This window comes from Cavia porcellus, unplaced genomic scaffold, assembly GCF_034190915.1.
Source record: "Cavia porcellus strain 051 isolate PalLab524CR breed Dunkin Hartley unplaced genomic scaffold, mCavPor4.1 scaffold_11, whole genome shotgun sequence".
Lineage (NCBI taxonomy): Eukaryota > Metazoa > Chordata > Mammalia > Rodentia > Caviidae > Cavia > Cavia porcellus.
The window spans coordinates 86,513,857-86,537,570 of NW_026947494.1; positions in this window are offsets into that span (position 1 = coordinate 86,513,857).

Sequence of the window (23,714 nt, forward strand, 5' to 3'; positions counted from 1 at the left end):
GATAGGCAGTGAGTGGCAATGTAGGATGGAGAAAAGCACCGCGGGGTGGTCAGCATGGGGAGGTCAGGAAAAATGCAGTGGCAATGTAGGATAGGTTTCTGAAAAACATCGCGGGGTAGTGCGCATTGTATGGGTGTGAAACATTACATTCACTAGTAGGAGTGAGAAAAACATTGCGGGGTGGTTTTAATCGGAGGGTCTGAATTAGGATAGGCAGTGAGTGGCAATGTAGGTTGGAGAAAAGCATCACGGGGTGGTCAGCATGGGGAGGTCAGGAAACATGCAGTGGCAATGTAGGATAGGTATCTCAAAAACATCGCACGGTGGTGCGCATTGTATTGGTGTGTAACATTACATTCACTAGTAGGAGTGTGAAAAACATCACGGGGTGGTGTGAATTGGACGGTCTGAATTAGGATATGCAGTGAGTGGCAATGTATAATGGAGAAAAGCACCGAGGGGTGGTCACCATGGGGAGGTCAAGAAACATGCAGTGGCAATGTAGGATATTTTTCTGAAAAACATCGCGGGGTGGTGCGCTTTGTATGGGTGTTTATCATTACATTCACTAGTAGGAGTGAGAAAAACATCGCGGGGTTGGGCGCATTGTATGGGTGTGTAACATTACATTCTCTAGTAGGAGTGAGAAAAACATCGGGGGGTGGTGCGCATTGTATGGGTGTGTAATATTACATTCACTAGTAAGAGTGAGAAAAACATCATGGGGTGGTTTGAATTGGACGGCCTGAATTAGGATATGCAGTGAGGGGCAATGTAGGATGGAGAAAAGCACCGCTGGGTTGTCAGCATGGGGAGGTCAGGAAACATGCAGTGGCAATGTAGGATACGTTTCTGAAAAACATCGTGGGGTGCTGCGCATTGTATGGGTGTGTAACATTACATTCACTAGTAGGAGTGAGAAAAACATCGCGGGGTGGTGTGAATCAGAGGGTCTGAAATAGGATAGGCAGTGAATGGCAATGTAGGGTGGAGAAAAGCACCGCAGGGTGGTCAGCATGTGGAGGTCAGGAAACATGAAGTGGCAATATAGGATAGGTTTCTGAAAAATATCGCGGGTTGGTGCGCATTGTATGGGTGTGTAACATGACATTCACTAGTAGGAGTGAGAAAAACATCACGGGGTGGTGTGAATCGGAGGGTCTGAATTAGGATAGGCAGTGAGTGGCAATGTAGGATGGAGAAAAGCACCGCAAGTGGTCAACGTGGGAGGTAAGGATACATGCAGTGGCAATGTAGGATAGGTTTCTGAAAAACATCGCGGGGTGGTGCGCATTGTATGGGTGTGTAACATTACATTCACTAGTAGGACTGAGAAAAACATCGCGGGGTGGTGCGCATTGTATGGGTGTGTAACATTATATTCACTAGTATGAGTGAGAAAAACATCGCGGGGTGGTTTGAATCGGAGGGTCTGAATTAGGATAGGCATGAGTGGCAATGTAGGATGGAGAAAAGCACCGCGGGGTGGTCAACATGTGGAGGTCAGGAAACATACAGTGGCAATGTAAGATAGGTTTCTGAAAAACATCGCGGGGTGGTGCGCATTGTATGGGTGTGTAACATTAAATTCACTAGTAGGAGTGAGAAAAACATCACGGGGTGGTGTGAATCGGGGGGTCTGAATTAGGATAGGCAGTGAGTGGCAATGTAGGATGGAGAAAAGCACCACGGGCTGGTCAGCATGGGGAGGTCAGGAAACATGGAGTGCCAATATAGGATAGGTTTCTGAAAAGCATCGCGGGGTGTTGTGCATTGTATGGGTGTGTAACATTACATTCACTAGTAGGACTGAGAAAAACATCGCGGGGTGGTGCGCATTGTATAGGTGTGTAACATTGCATTCACTAGTAGGAGTGAGAAACACATAGCGGGGTGGTGTGAATCAGAGGGTCTGAATTAGGATAGGCAGTGAGTGGCAATGTAGGATGGAGAAAAGCACCGCGGGATGGTCAGCATGGGGAGGTCAGGAAAAATACAGTGACAAAGTAGGATAGGTTTCTGAAAAACATCCCGGGGTTGTGCGCTTTGTATGGTTGTGAAACATTACATTCAATAGTAGGAGTGAGAAAAACTTCACGGGGTGGTGTGAATCAGAGGGTCTGAATTAGGATATGCAGTGAGTGGCAATGTAGGTGGGAGAAAAGCACCGCGGGGTGGTCACCATCGGGAGGTCAAGAAACATGCAGTGGCAATGTAGAATAGGATTCTGAAAAACATCACAGTGTGGTGCGCTTTGTACGGGTGTGTATCATTAAATTCACTAGAAGGAGTGAGAAAAACATTGCGGGGTTGTGCACATTGTATGCGTGTGTAACATTACATTAACTAGTAAGAGTGAGAAAAACATCACGGGGTGGTCTGAATCGGAGGGTCTGAATTAGGATAGTCAGTGAGTGGCAATGTAGGATGGAGAAAAGCACCGCGGGTTGGTCAGCATGGGGAGGTCAGGAAACATGCATTTGCAATGTCGGATAGGTTTCTGAAAAACATCGCGTGGTGGTGCGCATTGTATTGGTGTGTACCATTACATTCACTGGTAACAGTGAGAAAAACATCGCGGGGTGGCGTGAATCGGAGGGTCTGAATTAGGATAGGGAGTGAGTGGCAATGTAGGATGGAGAAAAGCACGGCGGGGTGGTCAGCATGGGGAGGTCAGGAAACATGCAGTGGCAATGTAGGATGGGTTTCTGAAAAACATCGCGGGGTCGTGCGCATTGAATGGGTGTGTGACATAATATTCACTAGTAGGAGTGAGAAAAACATCACGGGGTGGTGTGAATCGGAGGGTCTGAATTAGGATCGGTAGTGAGTGGCAATGTAGGATGGAGAAAAGCACCGCGAGGTGGTCAGCATTGGGAGGTCAGGAAACATGCAGTGGCAATGTAGGAGAGGTTTCTGAAAAACATCGCGGTTTGGTGCGCATTGTATTTGGTGTATCCTTACATTCACAAGTAGGAGTGAGAAAAACAACACGGGTGGTGTCAATCAGACGGTCTGAATTAGGACAGGCAGTGAGTGGCAATGTAGGATGGAGAAAAGCACCGTGGGATGGTCAGCATGGGGAGGTCAGGAAACAGGCAGTGGCAATGTAGGATAGGTTTCTGAAAAACATCACGGGGTGGTGCGCTTTGTATGGGTGTGTATCATTACATTCACTGGTAGGAGTGAGAAAAACATCGCGGGTTTGTGCGCATTGTATGGGTGTGTAACATTACATTCACTACGAGGAGTGAGAAAAACATCGGGGGGTAGTGCGCATTGTATGGTTGTGTAACATTACATTCACTAGTAGAGTGAGAAAAACATCATGGGGTGGTGTGAATTGGACGGTCTGAATTAGGATATGCAGTGAGTGGCAATGTAGGATGGAGAAAAGCACTGCTGGGTTGTCAGCATGGGGAGGTCAGGAAACATGCAGTGGCAATGTAGGAGAGGTTTCTGAAAAACATCGCGGGGTGGTGCGCATTGTATTGTTGTGTAACCTTACATTCACAAGTATGAGTGAGAAGAACATCACGGGAGGTGTGAATCAGACGGTCTGAATTAGGATAGGCAGTGAGTGGCAATGTAGGATGGAGAAAAGCACCGTGGGATGGTCAGCATGTGGAGATCAGGAAACATGCTGTGGCAATGTAGGATAGGTTTCTGAAAAACATCGCGGGGTGGTGCGCATTGTAAGGGTGTGAAACATTACATTCACTAGTAGGAGTGAGAAAAACATTGCAGGGTGGTTTGAATCGGAGGTTCTGAATTAGCATAGGCAGTGAGGGGCAATGTAGGATGGAGAAAAGCATCACAGGGTGGTCAGCATGGGGAGGTCAGGAAACATGCACTGGCAATGTTGGATAGGTTACTGAAAAACATCGCGCGGTGGTGCGCATTGTATTGGTGTGTAACATTACATTCACTAGTAGGAGTGAGAAAAACATCACGGGGTGGTGTGAATCGGACCTTCTGAATTAGGATATGGAGTGAGGGGCTGTGGTTTAGCTCAGTGGCATAAGCGCTTGCCTTGCAAGCAGGCAGTCATGAGTTCGATCCCTGTTACCGATAAAAAAGAAAAAGACAAAAAAAAAAAAAAAAAAAAAAAAAAAAACAAGGATATGCAGTGAGTGGCAATGTAGGATGGTGAAAAGCACCGCGGGGTGGTCACCATGGGAGGTCAAGAAACAGGCAGTGGCAATGTAGGATAGGTTTCTGAAAAACATCACGGGGTGGTGCGCTTTGTATGGGTGTGTATCATTACATTCACTGGTAGGAGTGAGAAAAACATCGCGGGGTTGGGCGCATTGTATGGGTGTGTAACATTACATTCATTAGTAGGAGTGAGAAAAACATCGGGGGTTGGTGCGCATTGTATGGGTGTGTAACATTAAATTCACTAGAAGGAGTGAGTAAAACATCATGGGGTGGTGTGAATTGGACGGTCTGAATTAAGATATGCAGTGAGTGGCAATGTAGAATGGAGAAAAGCACCGCTGGGTTGTCACCATGGGGAGGTCAGGAAACATTCAGTGGCAATGTAGGATACGTTTCTGAAAAACATCGTGGGGTGGTGCGCATTGTATGGGTGTGTAACATTGTATTCACTAGTAGGAGTGAGAAAAAAACCGCGGGGTGGTGCGCATTGTATGGGTGTGTAACATTACATTCACTAGTAGAAGTGAGAAAAACATCACGAGGTGGTGTGAATCGGAGGGTCTGAATTAAGATAGGCAGTGAGTGGCAATGTAGGATGGAGAAAAGCACCGCGGGGTGGTAAGCATGGGGAGGTCAGGAAACATGCAGTGGCAATGTAGGATAGGTTTCTGAAAAACATCGCGGGGTGGTGTGCATCGTATGGGTGTGAAACATTACATTCACTAGTAGGAGTGAGAAAAACATTGTGGGGTGGTTTGAATCGGAGGGTCTGAATTAGGATATGCAGTGAGTAGCAATGTAGGGTGCAGAAAAGCACCCCGGTGTGGTCAGCATGGGGAGGTCTGGAAACATGCAGTGGCAATGTAGGATAGGTTTCTGAAAAACATCGCGGGGTGGTGCGCATTGTATGGGTGTGTAACATTACATTCACTAGTAGGAGTGAGAAAAACATCGCGGGGTGGTGTGAATCGGAGGGTCTGAATTAAGATAGGCAATGAGTGGCAATTTAGGATGGAGAAAAGCACCGCGGGTTGGTCAGCATGGGGAGGTCAGGAAACATGCAGTGGCAATGTCGGATAGGTTTCTGAAAAACATCGCGGGGTGGTGCGCATTGTATGGGTGTGTACCATTACATTCGCTAGTAGGAGTGAGAAAAACATCGCGGGGTGGCGTGAATCGGAGGGTCTGAATTAGGATAGGGAGTGAGTGGCAATGTAGGATGGAGAAAAGCACTGCGGGGTGGTCAGCATGGGGAGGTCAGGAAACATGAAGTGGCAATCTAGGATAGGTTTCTGAAAAACATCGCGCGGTGGTGCGCATTGTATGGGTGTGTAACATTACATTCACTAGTACGAGTGAGAAAAACATCACGGGGTGGTGTTAATCGGAGGGTGTGAATTAGGATATGCAGTGAGTGGCAATGTAGGATGGAGAAAAGCACCGCGAGTGGTCACCATGGGGAGGTCAACAAACATGCAGTGCCAATGTAGGATAGGTTTCTGATAAACATCGCAGGGTGGTGGGCTTTGTATGGGTGTGTATCATTACATTCCCTGGTAGGAGTGAGAAAAACATCGCGGGGTGGTGCACATTGTATGGGTGTGTAACATTGCATTCACTAGTAGGAGTGAGAAAAAAACCGCGGGGTGGTGCGCATTGTATGGGTGTGTAACATTACATTTACTAGTAGAAGTGAGAAAAACATCACGAGGTGGTGTGAATCGGAGGGTCTGAATTAAGATAGGCAGTGAGTGGCAATGTAGGATGGAGAAAAGCACCGCGGGGTGGTAAGCATGGGGAGGTCAGGAAACATGCAGTGGCAATGTAGGATAGGTTTCTGAAAAACATCGCGGGGTGGTGCGCATCGTATGGGTGTGAAACATTACATTCACTAGTAGGAGTGAGAAAAACATTGCGGGGTGGTTTGAATCGGAGGGTCTGAATTAGGATATGCAGTGAGTGGCAATGTAGGGTGCAGAAAAGCACCCCGGGGTGGTCAGCATGGGGAGGTCTGGAAACATGCACTGGCAATGTAGGATAGGTTTCTGAAAAACATCGCGGGGTGGTGCGCATTTTATGGGTGTGTAACATTACATTCACTAGTAGGAGTGAGAAAATCATCCCGGGGTGGTGTGAATCGGAGGGTCTGAATTAGGATAGGCAGTGAGTGGCAATGTAGGATCGAGAAAAGCACTGCGGGGTGGTCAGCATGGGGAAGTCAGGAAAAATGCTGTGGCAAAATATGATAGGTTTCCGAAAAACACCGCGGGGTGGTGTGCATTGTATGTTTGAGAAACATTACATTCACTAGTAGGAGTGAGAAAAACATCGCGGGGTAGTGTGAATCGGAGGGTCTGAATTAGGATAGGCAGTGAGTTGCAATGTAGATGGAGAAAAGAACCGCGGGGTGGTCAGCAAGGGTAGGTCAAGAAACATGCAGTGGCAATGTAGGATAGGTTTCTGAAATACATCACGTGGTGGTGCGCATCGTATGGGTGTGTAACATTACATTCACTAGTAGGAGTGAGAAAAACATCACGGGGTGGTGTGAATCAGAAGGTCCGAATTAGTATATGCAGTGAGTGGCAATGTAGGATGGAGCAAAGCACCGCGGGGTGGTCACCATGGGGAGGTCAAGAAACATGCAGTGGCAATGTAGGACAGGTTTCTGAAAAACATCGCGGGGTGGTGCGCTTTGTATGGGTGTGTACCATTACATTCACTAGTAGGAGTGAGAAAAACATCGCGGGGTTGTGCGCATTGTATGCGTGTGTAACATTACATTCACTAGTAGGAGTGAGAAAAAAACCGCGGGCTGGTGTGAATCGGAGGGTCTGAATTAAGATAGGCAATGAGTGGCAATTTAGGATGGAGAAAAGCACCGCGGGTTGGTCAGCATGGGGAGGTCAGGAAACATGCAGTGGCAATGTCGGATAGGTTTCTGAAAAACATCGCGGGGTGGTGCGCATTGTATGGGTGTGTACCATTACATTCGCTAGTAGGAGTGAGAAAAACATCGCGGGGTGGCGTGAATCGGAGGGTCTGAATTAGGATAGGGAGTGAGTGGCAATGTAGGATGGAGAAAAGCACTGCGGGGTGGTCAGCATGGGGAGGTAAGGAAAAATACAGTGGCAATTTATGATAGGTTTCTGAAAAACATCGCAGGGTGGTGCGAATTGTATGGGTGTGAAACATTGCATTCACTAGTAGGAGTGAGAAAAACATTGCGGGGTGGTTTGAATCGGAGGGTCTGAATTAGGATAGGCAGTGAGTGGCAATGTAGGGTGGAGAAAAGCACCACGGGTTGGTCAGCATGGGGAGGTCAAGAAACATGCAGTGCCAATGTAGGATAGGTTTCTGAAAAACATCGCGGGTGGTGCGCTTTGTATGGGTGTGTATCATTACATTTACTGGTAGGAGTGAGAAAAACATCGCGGGGTGGTGCGCATTGTATGGCTGTGTAACATTACATTCACTAGTAGCAGTGAGAAAAAAACCGCGGGGTGGTGTGCATTGTATGGGTGTGTAACTTTACATTCACTAGTAGGAGTGAGAAAAACTTCACGGGGTGGTGTGAATCAGAGGGTCTGAATTAGGATATGCAGTGAGTGGCAATGTAGGTTGGAGAAAAGCACCGTGGGGTGGTCACCATCGGGAGGTCAAGAAACATGCAGTGGCAATGTAGGATAGGATTCTGAAAAACATCACGGGATGGTGCGCTTTGTATGGGTGTGTATCTTTACATTCACTAGAAGGAGTGAGAAAAACATCGCGTGGTTGTGCACATTGTATGCGTGTGTAACATTACATTAACTAGTAAGAGTGAGAAAAACATCACGGGGTGGTGTGATTCGGAGGGTCTGAATTAGGATAAGCAGTGAGTGGCAACATAGGCTGGAGAAAAGCACCGCGGGTTGGTCAGCATGGGGAGGTCAGGAAACATGCAGTGGCAATGTCGGATAGGTTTCTGAAAAACATCGCGTGGTGGTGCGCATTGTATTGGTGTGTACCATTACATTCACTGGTAACAGTGAGAAAAACATCGCGGGGTGGCGTGAATCGGAGGGTCTGAATGAGGATAGGGAGTGACTGGCAATGTAGGATGGAAAAAAGCACGGCGGGGTGGTCACCATGGGGAGGTCAGGAAACATGCAGTGGCAATGTAGGATGGGTTTCTGAAAAACATCGCGGGGTCGTGCGCATTGAATGGGTGTGTGACATTATATTCACTAGTAGGAGTGAGAAAAACATCACGGGGTGGTGTTAATCGGAGGGTGTGAATTAGGATCGGTAGTGAGTGGCAATGTAGGATGGAGAAAAGCACCGCGAGGTGGTCAGCATTGGGAGGTCAGGAAACATGCAGTGGCAATGTAGGAGAGGTTTCTGAAAAACATCGCGGGGTGGTGCGCATTGTATTGGTGTAACCTTACATTCACAAGTAGGAGTGAGAAAAACATCACGGGTGGTGTGAATCAGACGGTCTGAATTAGGACAGGCAGTGAGTGGCAATGTAGGATGGAGAAAAGCACCATGGGATGGTCAGCATGGGGAGGTCAGGAAACATGCTGTGGCAATGTAGGATAGGTTTCTGAAAAACATCGTGGGGTGGTGCGCATTGTAAGGGTGTGTAACATTACATTCACTAGTAGGAGTGACAAAAACATCGCGTGGTGGCGTGAATCGGATGGTCTGAATTAGGATATGCAGTGAGGGGCTGGGGATTTAGCTCAGCGGCATAAGCGCTTGCCTTGCAAGCAGGCAGTCATGAGTTCGATCCCTGGTACTGATAAAAATGAAAAAGACAAAAAAAAATCAAGGATATTCAGTGAGTGGCAATGTAGGATGGAGAAAAGCACCACGGGGTGGTCAGCATTGGGACGTCAGGAAACATGCAGTGGCAATGTAGGATAGGTTTCTGAAAAACATCGTGGGGTGGTGCGCATTGTATGGGTGTGTAACATTACATTCACTAGTAGGAGTGAGAAAAACATCATGGGGTGGTGTGAATTGGACGGTCTGAATTAGGATATGCAGTGAGTGGCAATGTAGGATGGAGAAAAGCACCGCTGGGTTGTCAGCATGGGGAGGTCAGGTAACATGCAGTGGCAATGTAGGATACGTTTCTGAAAAACATCGTGGGGTGGTGCGCATTGTATGGGTGTGTACCATTACATTCGCTAGTAGGAGTGAGAAAAACATCGCGGGGTGGCGTGAATCGGAGGGTCTGAATTAGGATAGGGAGTGAGTGGCAATGTAGGATGGAGAAAAGCACTGCGGGGTGGTCAGCATGGGGAGGTCAGGAAACATGAAGTGGCAATCTAGGATAGGTTTCTGAAAAACATCGCGCGGTGGTGCGCATTGTATGGGTGTGTAACATTACATTCACTAGTACGAGTGAGAAAAACATCACGGGGTGGTGTTAATCGGAGGGTGTGAATTAGGATATGCAGTGAGTGGCAATGTAGGATGGAGAAAAGCACCGCGGGTGGTCACCATGGGGAGGTCAACAAACATGCAGTGCCAATGTAGGATAGGTTTCTGATAAACATCGCAGGGTGGTGGGCTTTGTATGGGTGTGTATCATTACATTCCCTGGTAGGAGTGAGAAAAACATCGCGGGGTGGTGCACATTGTATGGGTGTGTAACATTGCATTCACTAGTAGGAGTGAGAAAAAAACCGCGGGGTGGTGCGCATTGTATGGGTGTGTAACATTACATTTACTAGTAGAAGTGAGAAAAACATCACGAGGTGGTGTGAATCGGAGGGTCTGAATTAAGATAGGCAGTGAGTGGCAATGTAGGATGGAGAAAAGCACCGCGGGGTGGTAAGCATGGGGAGGTCAGGAAACATGCACTGGCAATGTAGGATAGGTTTCTGAAAAACATCGCGGGGTGGTGCGCATTGTATGGGTGTGTAACATTACATTCACTAGTAGGAGTGAGAAAATCATCCCGGGGTGGTGTGAATCGGAGGGCCTGAATTAGGATAGGCAGTGAGTGGCAATGTAGGATGGAGAAAAGCACTGCGGGGTGGTCAGCATGGGGAAGTCAGGAAAAATGTTGTGGCAAAATATGATAGGTTTCTGAAAAACATCGCGGGGTGGTGTGCATTGTATGTTTGAGAAACATTACATTCACTAGTAGGAGTGAGAAAAACATTGCAGGGTGGTTTGAATCGGAGGGTCTGAAATAGGATAGGCAGTGAGTGGCAATGCAGGATGGAGAAAAGCACCACGGGGTGGTCAGCATGGGGAGATCAGGAAACATGCAGTGGCAATGTAGGATAGGTTTCTGAAAAACATCGCACGGTGGTGCGCATTTTATGTGTGTGTAACCTTACATTCACTAGTAGGAGTGAGAAAAACATCGCGGGGTAGTGTGAATCGGAGGGTCTGAATTAGGATAGGCAGTGAGTTGCAATGTAGATGGAGAAAAGAACCGCGGGGTGGTCAGCAAGGGTAGGTCAAGAAACATGCAGTGGCAATGTAGGATAGGTTTCTGAAATACATCACGTGGTGGTGCGCATCGTATGGGTGTGTAACATTACATTCACTAGTAGGAGTGAGAAAAACATCACGGGGTGGTGTGAATCAGAAGGTCCGAATTAGTATATGCAGTGAGTGGCAATGTAGGATGGAGCAAAGCACCGCGGGGTGGTCACCATGGGGAGGTCAAGAAACATGCAGTGGCAATGTAGGACAGGTTTCTGAAAAACATCGCGGGGTGGTGCGCTTTGTATGGGTGTGTACCATTACATTCACTAGTAGGAGTGAGAAAAACATCGCGGGGTTGTGCGCATTGTATGCGTGTGTAACATTACATTCACTAGTAGGAGTGAGAAAAAAACCGCGGGGTGGTGTGAATCGGAGGGTCTGAATTAAGATAGGCAATGAGTGGCAATTTAGGATGGAGAAAAGCACCGCGGGTTGGTCAGCATGGGGAGGTCAGGAAACATGCAGTGGCAATGTCGGATAGGTTTCTGAAAAACATCGCGGGGTGGTGCGCATTGTATGGGTGTGTACCATTACATTCGCTAGTAGGAGTGAGAAAAACATCGCGGGGTGGCGTGAATCGGAGGGTCTGAATTAGGATAGGGAGTGAGTGGCAATGTAGGATGGAGAAAAGCACTGCGGGGTGGTCAGCATGGGGAGGTAAGGAAAAATGCAGTGGCAATTTATGATAGGTTTCTGAAAAACATCGCAGGGTGGTGCGAATTGTATGGGTGTGAAACATTGCATTCACTAGTAGGAGTGAGAAAAACATTGCGGGGTGGTTTGAATCGGAGGGTCTGAATTAGGATAGGCAGTGAGTGGCAATGTAGTGTGGAGAAAAGCACCACGGGTTGGTCAGCATGGGGAGGTCAAGAAACATGCAGTGCCAATGTAGGATAGGTTTCTGAAAAACATCGCGGGTGGTGCGCTTTGTATGGGTGTGTATCATTACATTTACTGGTAGGAGTGAGAAAAACATCGCGGGGTGGTGTGCATTGTATGGCTGTGTAACATTACATTCACTAGTAGCAGTGAGAAAAAAACCGCGGGGTGGTGTGCATTGTATGGGTGTGTAACTTTACATTCACTAGTAGGAGTGAGAAAAACTTCACGGGGTGGTGTGAATCAGAGGGTCTGAATTAGGATATGCAGTGAGTGGCAATGTAGGTTGGAGAAAAGCACCGTGGGGTGGTCACCATCGGGAGGTCAAGAAACATGCAGTGGCAATGTAGGATAGGATTCTGAAAAACATCACGGGGTGGTGCGCTTTGTATGGGTGTGTATCTTTACATTCACTAGAAGGAGTGAGAAAAACATCGCGGGGTTGTGCACATTGTATGCGTGTGTAACATTACATTAACTAGTAAGAGTGAGAAAAACATCACGGGGTGGTGTGATTCGGAGGGTCTGAATTAGGATAAGCAGTGAGTGGCAACATAAGATGGAGAAAAGCACCGCGGGTTGGTCAGCATGGGGAGGTCAGGAAACATGCAGTGGCAATGTCGGATAGGTTTCTGAAAAACATCGCGTGGTGGTGCGCATTGTATTGGTGTGTACCATTACATTCACTGGTAACAGTGAGAAAAACATCGCGGGGTGGCGTGAATCGGAGGGTCTGAATGAGGATAGGGAGTGACTGGCAATGTAGGATGGAAAAAAGCACGGCGGGGTGGTCACCATGGGGAGGTCAGGAAACATGCAGTGGCAATGTAGGATGGGTTTCTGAAAAACATCGCGGGGTCGTGCGCATTGAATGGGTGTGTGACATTATATTCACTAGTAGGAGTGAGAAAAACATCACGGGGTGGTGTGAATCGGAGGGTCTGAATTAGGATCGGTAGTGAGTGGCAATGTAGGATGGAGAAAAGCACCGCGAGGTGGTCAGCATTGGGAGGTCAGGAAACATGCAGTGGCAATGTAGGAGAGGTTTCTGAAAAACATCGCGGGGTGGTGCGCATTGTATTGGTGTAACCTTACATTCACAAGTAGGAGTGAGAAAAACATCACGGGTGGTGTGAATCAGACGGTCTGAATTAGGACAGGCAGTGAGTGGCAATGTAGGATGGAGAAAAGCACCATGGGATGGTCAGCATGGGGAGGTCAGGAAACATGCTTTGGCAATGTAGGATAGGTTTCTGAAAAACATCGTGGGGTGGTGCGCATTGTATTGGTGTGTAACATTACATTCACTAGTAGGAGTGAGAAAAACATCACGGGGTGGTGTGAATCGGACCGTCTGAATTAGGATAATCAGTGAGGGGCTGGGGTTTTAGCTCAGTGGCATAAGCGCTTGCCTTGCAAGCAGGCAGTCATGAGTTCGATCCCTGGTACCGATAAAAAAGAAAAAGACAAAAAAAAACAAAAAACAAAAAAAACAAGTATATGCAGTGAGTGGCAATGTAGGATGGAGAAAAGCACCGCGGGGTGGTCACCATGGGAGGTCAAGAAACAGGCAGTGGCAATGTAGGATAGGTTTCTGAAAAACATCACGGGGTGATGCGGTTTGTATGGGTGTATATCATTTCATTCACTGGTAGGAGTGAGAAAAACATCGCGGGGTTGGGCGCATTGTATGGGTGTGTAACCTTACATTCACTAGTAGGAGTGAGAAAAACATCGGGGGGTGGTGCGCATTGTATGGGTGTGTAACATTAAATTCACTAGTAGGAGTGAGAAAAACATCATGGGGTGGTGTGAATTGGACAGTCTGAATTAGGATATGCAGTGAGTGGCAATGTAGGATGGAGAAAAGCACCGCTGGGTTGTCACCATGGGGAGGTCAGGAAACATTCAGTGGCAATGTAGGATACATTTCTGAAAAACATCGTGGGGTGGTGCGCATTGTATGGGTGTGTAACATTACATTCACTAGTAGGAGTGAGAAAAACATCGCGGGTTAGTGGGAATCGGAGGGTCTGAATTACGATAGGCGGAGAGTTCCAATGTAGGATAGAGAAAAGCACCGCGGGGTGGTCAGCATGGGGAAGACAGGAACCATGCAGTGGCAATGTAGGATAGGTTTCTGAAAAACATCGCGGGGTGGTGCACATCATATGGGTGTGTAACATTACGTTCACTAGTAGGAGTGAGAAAAACATCACGGGGTGGTGTCAATCGGAGGGACTGAATTAGGATATGCAGTGAGTTGCAATGTAGGATGTAGAAAAGCACCGCGGGGTGGTCACCATGGGGAGGTCAAGAAACATGCAGTGGCAATGTAGGATAAGTTTCTGAAAAACATGGCGGGGTGGTGCGCATTGTATGGGAGCGTAACATTACATTCACTAGTAGGAGTGAGAAAAACATCGCGGGGTGCTGCGCATTGTATGTTTGAGACACATTACATTCACTAGTAGGAGTGAGAAAAACATTGCAGGGTGGTTTGAATCGGAGGGTCTGAAATAGGATAGGCAGTGAGTGGCAATGCAGGATGGAGAAAAGCACCACGGGGTGGTCAGCATGGGGAGGTCAGGAAACATGCAGTGGCAATGTAGGATAGGTTTCTGAAAAACATCGCGCGGTGGTGTGCATTTTTTGGGTGTGTAACATTACATTCCCTAGTAGGAGTGAGAAAAACATCACGGGGTACTGTGAATCGGAGGGTCTGAATTAGGATAGGCAGTGAGTGGCAATGTAGGATGGAGAAAAGCACCATGGGGTGGTCAGCAAGGGGAGTTCAAGAAACATGCATTGGCAATGTAGGATAGGTTTCTGAAAAACATCGCGGGGTGGTGTGCATCGTATGGTTGTGTAACATTACATTCACTAGTAGGAGTGAGAAAAACATCAGGGGGTGGTGTGAATCAGAAGGTCTGAATTAGTATATGCACTGAGTGGCAATGTAGGATGGAGCAAAGCACCGCGGGGTGGTCACCCTGGGGAGGTCAAGAAACATGCAGTGGCAATGTAGGACAGGTTTCTGAAAAACATCGCGGGGTGGTGCGCTTTGTATGGGTGTGTATCATTACATTCACTAGTAGGAGTGAGAAAAACATCGCGTGGTTGTGCGCATTGTATGGGTGTGTAACATTACATTCACTAGTAGGAGTGAGAAAAACATCACGGGGTGGTGTGAATCGGAGGGTCTGAATTAAGATAGGCAGTGAGTGGCAATGTAGGATGGAGAAAAGCACCGCGGGGTGGTAAGCATGGGGAGGTCAGGAAACATGCAGTGGCAATGTAGGATAGGTTTCTGAAAAACATCGCGGGGTGGTGCGCATCGTATGGGTGTGAAACATTACATTCACTAGTAGGAGTGAGAAAAACATTGCGGGGTGGTTTGAATCGGAGGGTCTGAATTAGGATATGCAGTGAGTGGCAATGTAGGGTGCAGAAAAGCACCCCGGTGTGGTCAGCATGGGGAGGTCTGGAAACATGCAGTGGCAATGTAGGATAGGTTTCTGAAAAACATCGCGGGGTGGTGCGCATTGTATGGGTGTGTAACATTACATTCACTAGTAGGAGTGAGAAAAACATCGCGGGGTGGTGTGAATCGGAGGGTCTGAATTAAGATAGGCAATGAGTGGCAATTTAGGATGGAGAAAAGCACCGCGGGTTGGTCAGCATGGGGAGGTCAGGAAACATGCAGTGGCAATGTCGGATAGGTTGCTGAAAATCATCGCGGGGTGGTGCGCATTGTATGGGTGTGTACCATTACATTCGCTAGTAGGAGTGAGAAAAACATCGCGGGGTGGCGTGAATCGGAGGGTCTGAATTAGGATAGGGAGTGAGTGGCAATGTAGGATGGAGAAAAGCACTGCGGGTTGGTCAGCATGGGGAGGTCAGGAAACATGAAGTGGCAATCTAGGATAGGTTTCTGAAAAACATCGCGCGGTGGTGCGCATTGTATGGGTGTGTAACATTACATTCACTAGTACGAGTGAGAAAAACATCACGGGGTGGTGTTAATCGGAGGGTGTGAATTAGGATATGCAGTGAGTGGCAATGTAGGATGGAGAAAAGCACCGCGGGTGGTCACCATGGGGAGGTCAAGAAACATGCAGTGCCAATGTAGGATAGGTTTCTGATAAACATCGCAGGGTGGTGGGCTTTGTATGGGTGTGTATCATTACATTCCCTGGTAGGAGTGAGAAAAACATCGCGGGGTGGTGCACATTGTATGGGTGTGTAACATTGCATTCACTAGTAGGAGTGAGAAAAAAACCGCGGGGTGGTGCGCATTGTATGGGTGTGTAACATTACATTCACAAGTAGGAGTGAGAAAAACATCGCGGGGTGGTGTGAATCGGAGGGTTTGAATTAAGATAGGCAGTGAGTGGCAATTTAGGATGGAGAAAAGCACCGCGGGTTGGTCAGCATGGGGAGGTCAGGAAACATGCAGTGGCAATGTGGAATAGGTTTCTGAAAATCATCGCGGGGTGTTGCTCATTGTATGGGTGTGTAACATTACATTCACAAGTAGGAGTGAGAAAAACATCGCGGGGTGGTGTGAATCGGAGGGTCTGAATTAAGATAGGCAGTGAGTGGCAATTTAGGATGGAGAAAAGCACCGCGGGTTGGTCAGCATGAGGAGGTCAGGAAACATGCAGTGGCAATGTGGAATAGGTTTCTGAAAATCATCGCGGGGTGTTGCTCATTGTATGGGTGTGTACCATTACATTCGCTAGTATGAGTGAGAAAAACATCGCGGGGTGGCGTGAATCGGAGGGTCTGAACTAGGATAGGGAGTGAGTGGCAATGTAGGATGGAGAAAAGCACTCTGGGGTGGTCAGCATGGGGAAGTCAGGAAAAATGCAGTGGCAAAGTAGGATAGGTTTCTGAAAAACATCGCGGGGTGCTGCGCATTGTATGTTTGAGACACATTACATTCACTAGTAGGATTGAGAAAAACATTGCAGGGTGGTTTGAATCGGAGGGTCTGAAATAGGATAGGCAGTGAGTGGCAATGCAGGATGGAGAAAAGCACCACGGGGTGGTCAGCATGGGGAGGTCAGGAAACATGCAGTGGCAATGTAGGATAGGTTTCTGAAAAACATCGCGCGGTGGTGTGCATTTTTTGGGTGTGTAACATTACATTCCCTAGTAGGAGTGAGAAAAACATCACGGGGTACTGTGTATCGGAGGGTCTGAATTAGGATAGGCAGTGAGTGGCAATGTAGGATGGAGAAAAGCACCACGGGGTGGTCAGCAAGGGGAGTTCAAGAAACATGCATTGGCAATGTAGGATAGGTTTCTGAAAAACATCGCGGGGTGGTGTGCATCGTATGGTTGTGTAACATTACATTCACTAGTAGGAGTGAGAAAAACATCAGGGGGTGGTGTGAATCAGAAGGTCTGAATTAGTATATGCAGTGAGTGGCAATGTAGGATGGAGCAAAGCACCGCGGGGTGGTCACCCTGGGGAGGTCAAGAAACATGCAGTGGCAATGTAGGACAGGTTTCTGAAAAACATCGCGGGGTGGTGCGCTTTGTATGGGTGTGTATTATTACATTCACTAGTAGGAGTGAGAAAAACATCGCGTGGTTGTGCGCATTGTATGAGTGTGTAACATTACATTCACTAGTAGGAGTGAGAAAAACATCACGGGGTGGTGTGAATCGGAGGGTCTGAATTAGGATATGCAGTGAGGGGCTGGGGTTTTAGCTCAGTGGCATAAGCGCTTGCCTTGCAAGCAGGCAGTCATGAGTTCGATCCCTGGTACCGATAAAAAAGAAAAAGACAAAAAAAAAAACAAAAAACAAAAAAAACAAGTATATGCAGTGAGTGGCAATGTAGGATGGAGAAAAGCACCGCGGGGTGGTCACCATGGGAGGTCAAGAAACAGGCAGTGGCAATGTAGGATAGGTTTCTGAAAAACATCACGGGGTGGTGCGGTTTGTATGGGTGTATATCATTACATTCACTGGTAGGAGTGAGAAAAACATCGCGGGGTTGGGCGCATTGTATGGGTGTGTAACCTTACATTCACTAGTAGGAGTGAGAAAAACATCGGGGGGTGGTGCGCATTGTATGGGTGTGTAACATTAAATTCACTAGTAGGAGTGAGAAAAACATCATGGGGTGGTGTGAATTGGACAGTCTGAATTAGGATATGCAGTGAGTGGCAATGTAGGATGGAGAAAAGCACCGCTGGGTTGTCACCATGGGGAGGTCAGGAAACATTCAGTGGCAATGTAGGATACATTTCTGAAAAATATCGTGGGGTGGTGCGCATTGTATGGGTGTGTAACATTACATTCACTAGTAGGAGTGAGAAAAACATCGCGGGTTAGCGGGAATCGGAGGGTCTGAATTACGATAGGCGGAGAGTTCCAATGTAGGATAGAGAAAAGCACCGCGGGGTGGTCAGCATGGGGAAGACAGGAACCATGCAGTGGCAATGTAGGATAGGTTTCTGAAAAACATCGCGGGGTGGTGCACATCATATGGGTGTGTAACATTACGTTCACTAGTAGGAGTGAGAAAAACATCACGGGGTGGTGTCAATCGGAGGGACTGAATTAGGATATGCAGTGAGTTGCAATGTAGGATGTAGAAAAGCACCGCGGGGTGGTCACCATGGGGAGGTCAAGAAACATGCAGTGGCAATGTAGGATAAGTTTCTGAAAAACATGGCGGGGTGGTGCGCATTGTATGGGAGCGTAACATTACATTCACTAGTAGGAGTGAGAAAAACATCGCGGGGTGCTGCGCATTGTATGTTTGAGACACATTACATTCACTAGTAGGAGTGAGAAAAACATTGCAGGGTGGTTTGAATCGGAGGGTCTGAAATAGGATAGGCAGTGAGTGGCAATGCAGGATGGAGAAAAGCACCACGGGGTGGTCAGCATGGGGAGGTCAGGAAACATGCAGTGGCAATGTAGGATAGGTTTCTGAAAAACATCGCGCGGTGGTGTGCATTTTTTGGGTGTGTAACATTACATTCCCTAGTAGGAGTGAGAAAAACATCACGGGGTACTGTGAATCGGAGGGTCTGAATTAGGATAGGCAGTTAGTGGCAATGTAGGATGGAGAAAAGCACCATGGGGTGGTCAGCAAGGGGAGTTCAAGAAACATGCATTGGCAATGTAGGATAGGTTTCTGAAAAACATCGCGGGGTGGTGTGCATCGTATGGTTGTGTAACATTACATTCACTAGTAGGAGTGAGAAAAACATCAGGGGGTGGTGTGAATCAGAAGGTCTGAATTAGTATATGCAGTGAGTGGCAATGTAGGATGGAGCAAAGCACCGCGGGGTGGTCACCCTGGGGAGGTCAAGAAACATGCAGTGGCAATGTAGGACAGGTTTCTGAAAAACATCGCGGGGTGGTGCGCTTTGTATGGGTGTGTATCATTACATTCACTAGTAGGAGTGAGAAAAACATCGCGTGGTTGTGCGCATTGTATGGGTGTGTAACATTACATTCACTAGTAGGAGTGAGAAAAACATCACGGGGTGGTGTGAATCGGAGGGTCTGAATTAAGATAGGCAGTGAGTGGCAATGTAGGATGGAGAAAAGCACCGCGGGGTGGTAAGCATGGGGAGGTCAGGAAACATGCAGTGGCAATGTAGGATAGGTTTCTGAAAAACATCGCGGGGTGGTGCGCATCGTATGGGTGTGAAACATTACATTCACTAGTAGGAGTGAGAAAAACATTGCGGGGTGGTTTGAATCGGAGGGTCTGAATTAGGATATGCAGTGAGTGGCAATGTAGGGTGCAGAAAAGCACCCCGGTGTGGTCAGCATGGGGAGGTCTGGAAACATGCAGTGGCAATGTCGGATAGGTTGCTGAAAAACATCGCGGGGTGGTGCGCATTGTATGGGTGTGTACCATTACATTCGCTAGTAGGAGTGAGAAAAACATCGCGGGGTGGTGTGAATCGGAGGGTCTGAATTAGGATAGGGAGTGAGTGGCAATGTAGGATGGAGAAAAGCACTGCGGGGTGGTCAGCATGGGGAGGTCAGGAAACATGAAGTGGCAATCTAGGATAGGTTTCTGAAAAACATCGCGCGGTGGTGCGCATTGTATGGGTGTGTAACATTACATTCACTAGTACGAGTGAGAAAAACATCACGGGGTGGTGTTAATCGGAGGGTGTGAATTAGGATATGCAGTGAGTGGCAATGTAGGATGGAGAAAAGCACCGCGGGTGGTCACCATGGGGAGGTCAAGAAACATGCAGTGCCAATGTAGGATAGGTTTCTGATAAACATCGCAGGGTGGTGGGCTTTGTATGGGTGTGTATCATTACATTCCCTGGTAGGAGTGAGAAAAACATCGCGGGGTGGTGCACATTGTATGGGTGTGTAACATTGCATTCACTAGTAGGAGTGAGAAAAAAACCGCGGGGTGGTGCGCATTGTATGGGTGTGTAACATTACATTCACAAGTAGGAGTGAGAAAAACATCGCGGGGTGGTGTGAATGGGAGGGTTTGAATTAAGATAGGCAGTGAGTGGCAATTTAGGATGGAGAAAAGCACCGCGGGTTGGTCAGCATGGGGAGGTCAGGAAACATGCAGTGGCAATGTGGAATAGGTTTCTGAAAATCATCGCGGGGTGTTGCTCATTGTATGGGTGTGTAACATTACATTCACAAGTAGGAGTGAGAAAAACAACGCGGGGTGGTGTGAATCGGAGGGTCTGAATTAAGATAGGCAGTGAGTGGCAATTTAGGATGGAGAAAAGCACCGCGGGTTGGTCAGCATGAGGAGGTCAGGAAACATGCAGTGGCAATGTGGAATAGGTTTCTGAAAATCATCGCGGGGTGTTGCTCATTGTATGGGTGTGTACCATTACATTCGCTAGTAGGAGTGAGAAAAACATCGCGGGGTGGCGTGAATCGGAGGGTCTGAACTAGGATAGGGAGTGAGTGGCAATGTAGGATGGAGAAAAGCACTGCGGGGTGTTCAGCATGGGGAGGTCAGGAAAAATGCAGTGGCTATTTATGATAGGTTTCTGAAAAACATCGCAGGGTGGTGTGCATTGTATGGGTGTGAAACATTACATTCACTGGTAGGAGTGAGAAATACATTGCAGGGTGCTTTGAATTGGAGGGTCTGAATTAGGATAGGCAGTGAGTGGCAATGTAGGGTGGAGAAAAGCACCACGGGGTGGTCAGCATGGGGAGGTCAGGAAAAATGCAGTTTTAATGTACGATAGGTTTTTGAAAAATATCGCGCAGTGGTACGCATTGTATGGGTGTGTATCATTACATTCACTAGTAGGAGTGAGAAAAACATCATGGGGTGGCTTGAATCGGAGGGTCTGAATTAGGATATGCAGTGAGTTGCAATGTAGGATGTAGAAAAGCACCGCGGGGTGTTCACCATGGGGAGGTCAAGAAACATGCAGTGGCAATGTAGGATAAGTTTCTGAAAAACATGGCGGGGTGGTGCGCATTGTATGGGTGTGTAACATTACATTCAATAGTAGGAGTGAGAAAATCATCACGGGGTGGTGTGAATCGGAGGGTCTGAATTAGGATAGGCAGTGAGTGGCAATGTAGGATGGAGAAAAGCACTCTGGGGTGGTCAGCATGGGGAAGTCAGGAAAAATGCAGTGGCAAAGTAGGATAGGTTTCTGAAAAACATCGCGGGGTGCTGCGCATTGTATGTTTGAGACACATTACATTCACTAGTAGGATTGAGAAAAACATTGCAGGGTGGTTTGAATCGGAGGGTCTGAAATAGGATAGGCAGTGAGTGGCAATGCAGGATGGAGAAAAGCACCACGGGGTGGTCAGCATGGGGAGGTCAGGAAACATGCAGTGGCAATGTAGGATAGGTTTCTGAAAAACATTGCGCGGTGGTGTGCATTTTTTGGGTGTGTAACATTACATTCCCTAGTAGGAGTGAGAAAAACATCACGGGGTACTGTGTATCGGAGGGTCTGAATTAGGATAGGCAGTGAGTGGCAATGTAGGATGGAGAAAAGCACCACGGGGTGGTCAGCAAGGGGAGTTCAAGAAACATGCAGTGGCAATGTAGGATAGGTTTCTGAAAAACATCGCGGGGTGGTGTGCATCGTATGGTTGTGTAACATTACATTCACTAGTAGGAGTGAGAAAAACATCAGGGGGTGGTGTGAATCAGAAGGTCTGAATTAGTATATGCAGTGAGTGGCAATGTAGGATGGAGCAAAGCACCGCGGGGTGGTCACCCTGGGGAGGTCAAGAAACATGCAGTGGCAATGTAGGACAGGTTTCTGAAAAACATCGCGGGGTGGTGCGCTTTGTATGGGTGTGTATCATTACATTCACTAGTAGGAGTGAGAAAAACATCGCGTGGTTGTGCGCATTGTATGGGTGTGTAACATTACATTCACTAGTAGGAGTGAGAAAAACATCACGGGGTGGTGTGAATCGGAGGGTCTGAATTAGGATAGGCAGTGAGTGTCAATGTAGGATAGAGAAAAGCGCCTGGGTTTGGTCAGCATGAGGAGGTCAGGAAACATGCAGTGGCAATGTGGAATAGGTTTCTGAAAATCATCGCGGGGTGTTGCTCATTGTATGGGTGTGTAACATTACATTCACAAGCAGGAGTGAGAAAAACATCGCGGGGTGGTGTGAATCGGAGGGTCTGAATTAAGATAGGCAGTGAGTGGCAATTTAGGATGGAGAAAAGCACCGCGGGTTGGTCAGCATGGGGAGGTCAGGAAACATGCAGTGGCAATGTGGAATAGGTTTCTGAAAATCATCGCGGGGTGTTGCTCATTGTATGGGTGTGTAACATTACATTCACAAGTAGGAGTGAGAAAAACATCGCGGGGTGGTGTGAATCGGAGGGTCTGAATTAAGATAGGCAGTGAGTGGCAATTTAGGATGGAGAAAAGCACCGCGGGTTGGTCAGCATGAGGAGGTCAGGAAACATGCAGTGGCAATGTGGAATAGGTTTCTGAAAATCATCGCGGGGTGTTGCTCATTGTATGGGTGTGTACCATTACATTCGCTAGTAGGAGTGAGAAAAACATCGCGGGGTGGTGTGAATCGGAGGGTCTGAATTAAGATAGGCAGTGAGTGGCAATTTAGGATGGAGAAAAGCACCACGAGGTGGTCAACATTGGGAGGTCAGGAAACATGCAGGGGCAATGTAGGAGAGGTTTCTGAAAAACATCGCGGGGTGGTGCGCATTGTATGGGTGTGTAACATTACATTCACTAGTAGGAGTGAGAAAAACATCACGGGGTGGTGTGAATCGGAGGGTCTGAATTAGGATAGGCAGTGAGTGGCAATGTAGGATGGAGAAAAGCACCGCGGGGTGGTCAGCATGGGGAGGTCAGGAAAAATGCAGTGGCAATGTAGGATAGGTTTCTGAAAAACATTGCGGGGTGGTGCGCATTGTATGGGTGTGAAACATTACATTCACTAGTAGGTGTGAGAAAAACATTGCGGGGTGGTTTGAATTGGAGGGTCTGAATTAGGATAGGCAGTGAGTGGCAATTTAGAATGTAGAAAAGCACCACGGGGTGGTCAGCATGGGGAGGTCAGGAAACATGCAGTGGAAATGTAGGATAGGTTTCTGAAAAACATCGCGCGGTGGAGTGCATTGTATTGGTGTGTAACATTACATTCACTAGTAGGAGTGAGAAAAACATCGATGGGTGGTGCGCATTGTATGGGTGTGTAACATTGCATTCACTAGTAGGAGTGTGAAAAACATCATGGGGTGGTGGGAAACGGAGGGTCTGAATTACGATAGGCGGTGAGTTCCAATGTAGGATAGAGAAAAGCACCGCGGGGTGGTCAGCATGGGGAAGACAGGAACCATGCAGTGGCAATGTAGGATAGGTTTCTGAAAAACATCGCGTGGTGGTGCACATCATATGGGTGTGTAACATTACATTCACTAGTAGGAGTGAGAAAAACATCACGGGGTGGTGTGAATCGGAGGGACTGAATTAGGATATGCAGTGAGTTGCAATGTAGGATGTAGAAAAGCACCGCGGGGTGGTCACCATGGGGAGGTCAAGAAACATGCAGTGGCAATGTAGGATAGGTTTCTGAAAAACATGGCGGGGTGGTGCGCATTGTATGGGAGTGTAACATTGCATTCACTAGTAGGAGTCAGAAAAACATCGCGGGGTGGTTTTAATCGGAGGGTCTGAATTAGGATAGGC